Below are 12,424 nucleotides of genomic sequence, written 5' to 3'. Positions count from 1 at the left end.
CCTTTACCTGTGTCCACCATTGCCACCTTTCTAATAGTTCTTTGGTTAATGATAGTCTAGGTTGTTTTATTGATACCTGTTTTCTAACTTTCTGCTGGAATGCTTCTATGCACCCTTGGGCAGTAGTTCCTTGGCCAATACAAGTGAATGTAAATTCCCTTCCAGTTTTGCTGAGACGAGAAAAGAGAGACTTTGGAATTTCTGCTCTTATTGCTGTAGTTGTGGCCTCTGTGGCCGCGGCAGTTACAGCTGCTGCCGCTTTGGCAACATCTATAAATACTGCAGCCACTATGAATGCCCTATCCTCACATGTGGCTACTGCCATGGCTCAGCAAGCTCAAATAAATGGACAACTTAAAGCTGGCATATTAATGGTAAATCAAAGAGTAGACCTGTTACAAGAACAGGTTGACATTCTGGGGCAAATGGCCATGGTACCATGTATTCATAAATTATCTGGATTATGTATAACATATGTGCAGTATCAAAATTTCTCCCAGCCGGGCGTGGTGGCGCACGCTTGTAATCCCCGCGCTTGGGAGGCAGAGACAGGAGGATCGCGCAGGTTCGAAGCCAGCCGCGCGCGCTGGCTTAGGAGACCCTGTTTCCAAATAAAATTGTAAAAATAGGTCTGGGAGTGTAGCCCGGAGGTAGAAGGGCTTCCAGGAACCCCAGTACCACCAAAAAAAAAAAAAAAATTTCTCCCATGCAGGCAATTTGTCTCGTCAATTAAGCAAGACGCTTCTAGGAACTTGGAGCCGTGAATTTGAACACACCATGATTGAGCTTTGAGCATCTATCATTGCAATTAATTCTACCCGCATAGAAGTCGCCACAGTACAACAATGGATGGACTTGATACATGGAACACTGGGTTTCTTAAAAGATTGGGGTGGCATGGCATTCTGGGCATTCTTGCTGGTGGTAGCATGCTGTTTCCTGGTTGGATATATCAGGCGAACTCGACAATGCACACTGCAACAACAGCGCATATTGGTGCAAGCTATGGCAGCCTTGATGTTGGCTCATTTCCTCAGGTTTGGCTTGATATGCTGGATCGGTAGTCAAAGACGGGAAAGATCGTCCCCGGAATCATATCAACCTAAGACAGGGAAACAATCATCTATTGTTCTCCCAAAGACGGGTAAGAATGATCCTTGAGGGTCGACAACCTAAGACAGGCATGATCCCGAGCCTTATTTTTATTTATTTATTTTTATTTATTTATTTTTTTAATTTAATTTTTTATTGGTGCACTGTATTCATACATCATAGTGGGATACATACTTTTGTAGACATACATGCACACAATGCCCAGTCAGCCCCCATCCGATCCCCACCCCATTCTCTCCCTATCCCTCCCTCCCATGCTTGGCTTAGTGGTTGACATCTAGTATTATAGCAATTTATCTAAAATTAAAAATGATAATCTCACATAACAGTTTCATTTGTCTGATACCAAGCTTTTGATGACTTAAAGATAACATTTCAATTTTTCTTTTTGCTTTCTTTCTTACCAGAGAATTTTTTTTCTATTTTTTTAGGTGAAACTATCATATATTTATATATTTATTTTTCAGAAAAAAAAAATCTATCCTAAAATGGAATATGGACTCTAGGTACCCAAAACGATCTTGAAAAAGAACAAAGCTAGAAGATATATATTTTCTGATTTCAAACCATATAAAGCTACAATAATTGAAACAGTGTAGTACTATTCTAAAGGCAGATATATAAACCATTGGAGTTAAATAAAAGCCTAGAGCTAAATTCTTCCCTATATTGTCAAGTTACTTTTGACAAGGTTTCCACGAACATTTGGTGGTGGAAATATTAATCTTTTAACTAAATATTGTTGAAACATAATAATTACATGGAAAAGAATAAAATTGGACCCTTACCTAATCCCATATAAACATATTGACTCAAAATAGATAAAAGACCTAAATATAAATCTTAAGACTATAAACTTTTAGGAGAAAATCTGGGTCATAAAACCTCACAACATTGAAATTGGCAGTAATTTCTTGGTTATGATTTCAATGGCACAGGCAACAGAGGAGTATACAAACTCCCTAAAAAATAAAAAAAAAATTGTATATCCAAAGACAATGTAAACAGAGTTAACAGTTACTAATAGAATGGGATAAAATATTTTCAATTGCTATATCTGAAGGTATATTAATATTCCAACTAGAAATCCTAAACATTAACAACAATAAAGGCAAACAATACCCTTTAGAGATAGGTAAAAGACTAACATAAATAATGAATCTCCACAGATAACCAATCTTAGTTGTCTGTTGGATGGAAAATCTTGTTTCTCTAGTTCTGGTGTGTGTTACCTATTTCTTCTTTGTAGTTAATCTCTTTGAGTATTTTCTCTAGCGCTGGTTTTGAAGACATAAATTCCTTCAGTTTCTGTTTGTCATGGAAGCTTCTTATTTCTCCATCTAATTTGATAGAAAGTTTTGCTGGGTAGGAAATTTTTGGCTGGAAGTTGTTTTCTTTCAGAATTGGGAATATGTTACTCCAAGCCCTTCTGGCTCTCATGACTTGGTTTGGGAAGTCTGGAGTGATTCTAATTGGTTTGCCTCTGAATGTCACTTGGCCCTTTGCTTTTGTTGCCTTTAAGATTCTCTGCTTGGCTTCCACATTGGTCATTTTGACAATTATGTGGCGTGGGGATCCTCTTCTCCGATCCTGTCTAAAGGGAGTTCTATAAGTTTCCTGGACCTGTGTATCGGCCTCTTGCTCGATGTCTGGAAAATTTTCTGCTATTACTTCCTTGAAGAGATTGTTGATCCCTTTGGTCTCACTTTCTTCTCCCTCCTCTATTCCAATTATTCTTAGGTTAGCTCTCTTAAAATGGGCCCATATTTCTTCAATATCAGATTCCTGCTGTCGGATATTTTTTTCTAGATTAGAAACTATGCGTTCATTTTTGGAATGATCATCTTCTAAGAGCAAGATTCTGTTCTCCATGTGTTCTAATCGGTTGTTTGTACTTTGAATTGAGGCCTTTACTTCATTAATTGCATCCTTTATCTCTTTTTGGCTCTCTCTGAGTTCTTTTCGAAGCACCTCTATTATTTCTACAGTTATTTTCCTGATTTGATCTTCTAGAAATCTTTGATTTTCTGTTTTATCGGGTTCTGATGTTGTGGGGTTGTGTGCATTCATTGCTCCAGTATTCTTCCTTTCCCATGATTTTGGAAGTTTGTGCCTTCTCTGGGTTCTTCCCTTGGGTCACTATGACTTCACTTAAGGTGTTCTGGATCTCGAGTCAGTAGTATTTCAGACCCCACTACTGCTTTACTGGGTTGTATCACAGAGTCTCCGACCCAGAGAGTCGATAGAGGCTGCTTTAGACTGTGGGGGATGCCAGGTTGCACGTTCTCCTATGGTGTGATATCGCTGCCACCGCCCCTCTCCCACTGGGTCAAGTCCCAGGGAGTACAGTACTGGGATTTCTCCTTTGTGGCCCGCAATTTGACTCACTGTTGTTGAGTACACAGATGCAGCTGTACTGAATTCGGTGGCAATATGGCGCCGCTGCTATGCCCTCGGCTGTGGGGCTGGAGTTTTTCTTCTTGGTTTTGATTTCCACTCTGAATCCCTGCAGCGTGTGCTGAGCTCGGCCACTGGGAGCTTTAGGTGATGTCTGTGCTGAGAAATCCCGCCTGGCTGTTCCGCAGTGGCTCACCTCAGCTTGCTGTAGCCGTCCCGTGAATTTGCCAGTGCCACCGGCAATATGGCGCTGCTGCCGCGTCTGCCGCGTCCTCGGGCGCAAGGCCGGTGTATCTCCTCTGTGGCTCTGTTCTCAGTCCTCTTTCTCTCTGGAGCCTGGTGATTTTTTGTTTCACTGGTGATGGTGTTTTCTGGCTATGAAAGGCGCTGATTTTGTGGTAATGGAGATTTGTTGTTAGTGGGGCTCTTAAGCCCCGCTTTTCTCGGTCGCCATCTTCCCGGAAGTCTCCTTATTTTTAATAAAACAAAAAGGGGGAAATGTCGGGGCCCTCTCGGCTGGACCGAGATGGCACCCAGGTTTGTTGCCAGCGTGGACTCAAGATGGCACCTAGGCTTGCAGCCAAGTCACGAGGCTCACGAGGCTGGCGGTGCCCTGAACCTGCGCAGTGAGCCCTATCAGGCGTCCTACGGATGATCAGTGACGCAGCGCCTCGTGCTACCACCAGCCCGCCTATGAGAGGGTTAGAAATGTGCATGCCCTAGCTGTGGGAAGCTTGGGGTTGGTGGAGTGATGAGGGAGGGGTTATGAGACTGATATATATTTGCCTGCTGTGCGCATTGAAAGAGAGAGAGAGAGAGAGAGAGAGAGAGAGAGAGAGAGAGAGAGAGAGGGCATTAAAGAGGGAGCATCATCAGCAGACTCAGCATTTGTGTCCTCTTTCCTGGGGCTCTGCAGGATGGAGCCTTAGGGACGCGATAAAAAAAGAATAAAATACATAGAAAAAAAAGCGTAACCAAGAAATTGGAAGACTTGTATGCTCAATACTCCAAAACGTGTTAAAAGAAATGAATAAAAATACAAATAAATAGCTGGGCATGGTGGCACATGCTTATAATCTCAGCATTTGGGAGGTTGAGACAGGAGGATCGTGGTTCACAGATGCCTCAGCTACTTAGTGAGGCCCTTTGCAACTCTGTGAGACCCTGCCTCAAAATAAAGAATACAAAATTGGGCTGGGGGTGTAGCTTGGAGGTAGAATGCCCCTGGGTTCCATCCTCAGAACCGCTAAAATAAAAGTAAATAAATAAAGACATTTTATGTTTGTGGGTTGAAATATTTAATACTGTAAAGATGATGCTACTTCCCAAAGTGATCTAATGATTCCATAGAATCTCATCAAAATTCTAATATCCTTTTTTCATTTTTTCAGAAATGAAAAAGTCAGTCTTCAAGTTCACATGCACCTGCAAGGGTCTTCAAACAGCCAAAGCAACACCGAGAAAGAAAAGTGAAGGAGGACTCATATGCTCCAGCTTCAAAATGTACTGGAGCCATAGTAACTGAAGCAATGAGGTACCAGCATGGGGATAGATATATAGACCAATGAAATAGAATTATGTCCTGAAATAACCCAAAACATCTGTGGCCAATTGATTTTTGAAATAATGCCAAGGCCATTTTAATAGAGAACAAATAATTTCGTCAAAATATGATATTGGGCCGGGCGTGGTGGCGCACGCTTGTAATCCCCACGCTTGGGAGGCAGAGACAGGAGGATCGCGCAGTTTTGAAGCCAGCTGCGCGCGCTGGCTTAGGAGACCCTGTTTCCAAATAAAAATGTAAAAATAGGTCTGGGAGTGTAACCCGGAGGTAGAAGGGCTTCCAGGAACCCCAGTACCACCAAAAAAAAAAAAAAAGATATTGGGATAATTGGGCAATCCCATGCAAATCATGGGGTTTAACTCCTACCTCAATCTATACACAAAAAATTAAGAATGAATTAACATGTAAACCTATAAAACTCTCAGAAGAAAACATAGAAGTAAATCTTCATGACCTCTGATATGGCAATAGATTTTTAAATTTGGCCTCAAAGGCACAAGTAAAAATGACAAGAAAATCCATATATTTGATTTCATTATAAGATCTATGCATCAAATATTATTAAGAATGTGAGATAATAATCACAAAATGGGAGAAAATATTTATAAATTATATATATTCTAATGACTTAATATCCAGAATATATAAAGAAATTTATAACTCAATAACAAAAAGACAAACAACCTAATTTTTTTTTTTTTGGTGGTACTGGGGTTCCTGGAAGCCCTTCTACCTCCGGGCTACACTCCCAGCCCTATTTTTACATTTTTATTTGGAAACAGGGTCTCCTAAACCAGTGCGCTGCTGGCTTCGAACCTGCGCGATCCTCCTGTCTCTGCCTCCCAAGCGCGGGGATTACAAGAGTGCGCCACCACGCCCAGCACAAAGAACCTAATTTTAAAGTGGACAAAAGATTTGAAAAGACATTTCTCCAAATAAGTCAAAGGACCAATAAGCATATAAAAAGATACCCAACATTATTTATCATAAAAAGAAATTCAAATCAAAATTAGAAGACACTGCTTTATTCTTTTTTGGGGGGATACTGGGGATTGAATCTAGAGGCATTTTTACTTCTGAGCTATACCTCCCAGCCCTGTTTCTTATTTATTTATTTATTTATTTATTTATTTAGGGTTTGGGAATAGAACCCAGGGGCATTTGATCTCCGAGCCATACTCCCTGCACTATTTTGTATTTTTATTTTGAAACAGGGTCTCACTAAGTTGCAGAGGGCCTCACTAAGTAGCTGAGGCTGTCTGCGAACCGCGATCCTTCTGCCTCAGCCTTCCCAATGCTGGGATTACAAGTGTGTGCCACCATGCCTGGCTTCTTATTTTTTATTTTGAAACAGGATCTCACTAAGTGTGGAGGGCCTCACTAAGTAGCTGCGGCTGGCTGTGAACCTGTGATCCTTCTGCCTCATTCTCTCAAGTACTGGGATTACAAGCATGCACCATCACGCCACGCTTTACTTTATTCTTGCTAGAATGGTTATGATAAAAAGACAACTAATAATGCCGAGTGTGGTGGCGCCTATCATGCAGGTTCAAAGCCAGCCATGCTGGCTTAAGAGACCCTGTTTCCAAATAAAGTATAAAATAGGTCTGGAAGTGTAGCCCGGAGGTAGAAGGGTTTCCAGGAACCCCAGTACCACCAAAAAAAAAAAAAAAAAAGACAACTAATAAGTTTTGTGGGCATGCTGGTCCACGCTTGTAATCCCCATGCTTGGGAGGCTGAAACAGGAGGATCGCACAGGTTCGAAGCCAGACTCAACTATTTAGTGAGATGAGGCTCTCAGCAACTAAGTGAGACCCTGTTTCAAATAAAATATTAAAAAAAAATAGGTCTGTAAGTATAGCCTGGGGGTAGAAAGCCTCTGGGGTCCATCCTCAGTACCACACACAAAATAAAGAAGTTTTGGTGATGATGGAGAGAAATTCTGGTAAGCGTCATACATTTCTAGTAAGAATGCAAAATGGATAAGTATATCCATTCAACAGAATATTATTGTGTCATGAAAAGAAATGAAATGACAACGATACATTCTTCAACATGGATGAAATTTGAAAAGATATGCAAAAGAAGCAAGACATACGAAAAACAGATGATTCCACTTAATATAAAATATCCATATTAGGAAAATCCATATTAGGTTACTGCTTGCCAGGAACTGGGGAGAGAATAGAATGGGTCATGACTGCTAAAGAATGCAATGATTCTTTTTGAAATTATTAAACTATTGTGGCTTTAAAAAAACTTCATGCTTGCAAAAATACTAAAACCCACCAAATTGTACATGTTATTTTTATTTTATTTTATTTTATTTTTGTGGTACTGAGGGTGGAACCCAGGGGCTTTTCTACCTCTGGGCTATACTCCCAGACCTATTTTTAAATTTTATTTGGAAACAGGGTCTCACTAAGTTGCTGAGAGCCTCACTAAGTAGCTGAGGCTGGCTTTGAACCTGCGCGATCCGCCTGTCTCAGCCTCCCAAGTGCTGGGGTTATAAGCGTGCGCCACCACGCCTGGCTCAAATTGTACACGTTAAATGGTGACTTTTGGTATGTGTATTATGTCTTGAAGGTGCACTTAGCCCGTTAATGTTGAGAAGGCCACTCTGGCTGTGAGGAGGGCAGGTCAGAAGTTGAGATGAGTTGGTACTCTGTGGACCAGGTGACCTGGACTGTGGGAGGAAAGAGGCAGGGAGCCTTGCGCTGTTCATGGTGCTGCCCACAAGGGCCTCGGTTCTTGTGAACCTCCCTGGAAGTCCATTTCCCTTCAGGGCTCTTATTCTCCATTTCAGTCCTATGATCTGTGCTCATGAAATGTCAGCCCCAAGACGGTCTCTCAGTGATTTATCTGCATCTGATGCAACAGTGTGCAGACTTTTTTTTAATAACTCCCATTGCTCCTTCCCTTCAGCAGCCAAAGCCCTACTTCATTTCAAGATTGAAGCCTCTGTTTTGTCCCTCGAGGAATATCCCTTCCCTTAAGATAATCCTATATGTGTTTCTGGTCTGAGAGAGGGTAGGGGAAGATGGAGCTGCAGGAGAAGGTGGCCTAGAAGAGGAGGAGCCCTAAGTCTCCTTGGTCACTTTGCACTGGAGGTAGGCGAGGGCTCCAGTGTCCTTCCCAGGGTCAAGAGGACACAAAAGGCCAGGCATGGCAGTGCACCCCTCTAATCCCAATCCCAGTGTTTGCGAGGCTGAGATGAGAGGGTTGTAGGTTTGAGGACAGCCTCAGCAAGTAGTGAGACTCTCATCAGCCTTGCAATAAAAACCCTGTCTCAAAAAATAAATATAAAAAAACCAGGGCTGGGGGTGTAGTTCAGAGGTAGAATGCCCCTGGGTTCAATCCTCAGGAACACACACACACACACACACACACACACACACACACACACACACACACAGAGAAGGCTCCTGCCAGAGTCACTGTTAGACAGCTCAGGGAAGGGAAAGTATGTGGAGGCTACTGTGCAAGAGTGCTGGAGGAATGGGTTGGAGGAACAGCTGCTTTTATTTCTCGGTACTGGCTCATGTGTTGGGTGAAATTTAGGACACAGGGTGGGAGGTAGAGCAGAATATAGACACACACTGTCCCCTGCCCCTCTCACATCTCCACTGCAGCTTCTTCCCACTTCTCGGAGAAGACTCCACCAGGACCTGCTCTCACAGTCCACCCGCTAGTGTTTCCTTTTCAGCTCTCTTCTCTCCCTTCTCCGCCCTCCTCCTCCTGCCTACCGCCGCCCCCAGCACGCAGGGTTCATTCCGCCTCCTGGCCACCCCTCCACCTGGGCTTGCTGTTCTTCAACCTTGTTTATTATTTACTTCCTCTTGCTCCCAGCATGACCTAGTTTGGAATCCGTTTGTTTCTCTTCCCCTCTTCTCTCTTAGTCCTATGTGAACTGATTCTCTATGAGCAGAGACCGGCGGGCATCAACGATTGAATAGCAGCCATGCCTGGTGGCACACACTTCTAATCTCAGAACTTGAAAAAGGAGGATCGCAGGTTCCAGGCCATCCTTAGCAACTCAGTGAGGCCTTCTGCAACTTAGTGAGATCCTGTTTCAGAGTAAAAGAAATAAAAATAAAATAGGGCTTGGGGTGCAGCTCAAAGGTGTAATGTCTCTGGATTCCATACTCAATACCAGCAAAGAAAAAAAAAAGATTTAATAGCAACAGAAAGGGCCTGGATACTCTCTTCCCCAGACATATCCATGTCCTTCCCTTACATCTCTTTGTTTTATTTCCTGTCAAGAATCCCTTTAAGGAGCCTGGCGTGGTGGCGCACGCTTGTAATCCCAGCATTCGGGAGGCTAAGACTGTCGTGGTTCGCGGACAGCCTCAGCTACTTAGTGAGGCCCTCTGCAACTCAGTGAGACCCTGCTTCAAAATAAAGAATAAAAAATAGGACAGGGGGTGTAGCTCGGAGGTTGTATGCCCCTGGGTGAGGGGGCATCCCCAGACCGACAGAAAAAAAATTCCTTTAAATCAACTCTGTGTATGTAGGTGTGTAGGCAGAGGAGACGTTTCCACAGAGTCTTACGAGTCTATGGAAAGAGTGGTGACTGGTGACATGAATGTGCTAAGGCGCCAAGACGATGCTTCTAGGTTTGTGAATCTGGTCCTGTTAGGAATGAGGATTCTTGGCAGCAGCACTTCAGGATCCTTCCAGCAGCAGTCATGCGTCCAGTCTACCCTTTCTCTTCTCAACTCTCAGGGGTCTGGCCCATGCCAAAACTTCTTCCCCTACCAAACAAATCAAGCTCACTTGAGAAGTAGCTGCGAAGAAAGGCTCTGTGTGCAAGGCAACTGTCCCGCTGTGTCCTACTCGGCTTGTTGAACTCGCGTTGAGATGACTACACACGCACGTGGGTGACAGAGTTGTTCCCGTGAGCAGTACCAGTACACGGCACCGTCACAGAAGAGGTAGTGACTTTTAAGTGCATGGAGGACCTGGAGGTTAAACCGTCACAGAAGAGGTAGTGACTTTTAAGTGCATGGAGGACCTGGAGGTTAAGCCCAGGGGCATTCTACCTCCATGCTACAGCCCCAGCCCGATCTTATTTTAACTTTGAGGGTCTCACTAGGTTGATGAGAGTCTCACTTCTCGCTTAGGCTGTCCTCAAACCTGTGATCCTCTTGTTTCAGCCTCCCAAGTACTGGGATTGTAGGTGTGTGCCACCATGCCTGGCTGAGATGATGGCTCCTGAATCTCTGAAGAGGGGTAGACTTCAGGTAGGAGGACAGGATCGAAAGCCATCCAGATGGGGGTTGGCATTGACAAGACAAACAGCAGTGAGACTCACGGAGCCAAGGAGAAGCTCCGCGTCATCAAAGCAAAGGAGTCTTAGTGGGAGCCAGAATGAGGATGGCAGTTAGTGTGGATTCTGGGCTCAGTCAGACCTGGTTTAGAACCCCAGCTCTGCCTCTTGCTTTCAGTATGGTCTGGGACAATTATTTAATCTCTCTCCTCTCTATCTCTCTGTACTGCGCATTGAACCCAGGGATGTTCTACTTTTAAGCTACACACCCAGCCCTATTTTATTTTTTATTTTGACAGGGTCTTGCCAAGTTGCTGAGGGCCTTGCTAAATTGCTGAGGTTGGCCTCAAACCTGGGATCCTTCTGTGTCAGCCTCCTGAGTACCGGAATTACAGGTGTGTGTCACCATATCTGGTTTACTTACTCTCTATAAACCTCAGTTTACTTACATGTAGAGCGATAATTCATATTGCTTATTATGATTTATAAGCTTGAGAGTAATCTATGAGAATTAAATAGGACAATGCTTTTTTTTTTTTTGCGGGTCTGGGGATGGAACCCAGGGGCATTTTACCTCCGAGCTACAGCCCCTGCCCTATTTTTTTATTCTCTTTAATTTGAAACAGGGTCTCACTGAGTTGCAGAGGGCCTCCCTAAGTAGCTGAGGCTGTCCGTGAACTGCAATCCTCCGGTCTCAACCTCTCCAATACTGGGATTACAATTCTTATAAAATGTTTTGTATAATGCCTGGCATGCAGTCAATGCTTGATAAATGTTTATTATGAGGATAATTACTACTACTACTGTTACATATCACTACTACTACTACTGCTACAATGAATGATGATGATTATTATTACTAGTAATGGCAGACAGGTCTAGAAAGAAAGAGAGAAGCCCAGTTATGAGGAAGCCTCCAAAAACCCATTTGAATGTGAATTCTTTCTTTCAGACAGTAAAGAGCCATGCAAACTTGGCGAAAACATTTTGAACTGGAGGATCAAAATACTTTTTAGGCAGTTGATGAATGCACTGTGATGCACAGGAATTAGCGGGCACAGCCCGGAGGCGGGAGTCTACCCGAAGCCCATGGCAGTAAGTCAGATACAGTGATTTCAAAGGAAGAAATACTCTGCGTGGTGACAGTACATAGAACAAAGGAGCCGTCTGGCTGGGCAGGGATAGTAGACAGAATCAGAGCGAAGAGGAACGGGGGTTGGAGTAGAGAACAAACAGAATGATTATAGAATAACGACACCGAGAAGCTCTTCAGCCCACATCTTTGTTCTTTTTTGGGCTTATAATGCTCTTCTTGAGTTTTTGATTAAAAATTTATGATTATTTATAAAATATGAGAAATTTAAAAATCTGGAAAGGAGAAAAATATATTCAATCAGTCCCATCAACCAGTGATAGCTACTGTAAACAGTAACATTTTGATGTTTCATCTCCGGCGTTTTCCTTTGTTTTCATAACATATCTTAACAAACTTTGTTTTTGTAATTTCTTTTCTTGGTACTGGGGTTCCTGGAAGCCCTTCTACCTCCGGGCTACACTCCCAGACTTATTTTATATTTTTGTTTGGAAAGAGGGTCTTTTAAGCCAGTGCAGCTGGCTTTGAACCTGTGTGATATTCCTGTCTCCATCTCCCAAGCGCGGGGATTACAAGCGTGCGCCACCACGCCCGGCTTGGTTTTGTAATTTGAAGAGGGGTAGAATTCAGTTTGGGGAACAGGATTGAAAGACAATCTGGATGGAGTTCGGCACTGGCTATATGAGAAGCTCTGAGAACAGAGGAACTAAGGTGTTCTGCCACTGACCTACACCCCTACCCCTTCTTATTTTCTATATAAAACAGGGTCTTGCTAAGTTACCATGTACTCTCCTCAAACCTGCAATCCTCCTGTCTCAGGTACTGGCTTTACAGGCATTCACCACAGCCCCTGGCTGTAATTCTCTCTTTAAAATAACAAGCCGGGCGTGGTGGCAAAAGCTTGTAATCCCAGCATTCGGGAGGCTGAGACAGGAGGATTGAAGTTCCAGGACAGCCTCAGCTACTTAGTGAGGCCCTTTGCAACTCA

The sequence above is a fragment of the Muscardinus avellanarius genome (assembly GCF_963383645.1).
Source record: "Muscardinus avellanarius genome assembly, chromosome: 16".
Taxonomy (NCBI): domain Eukaryota; kingdom Metazoa; phylum Chordata; class Mammalia; order Rodentia; family Gliridae; genus Muscardinus; species Muscardinus avellanarius.
This window is presented reverse-complemented; position numbering follows the sequence as displayed.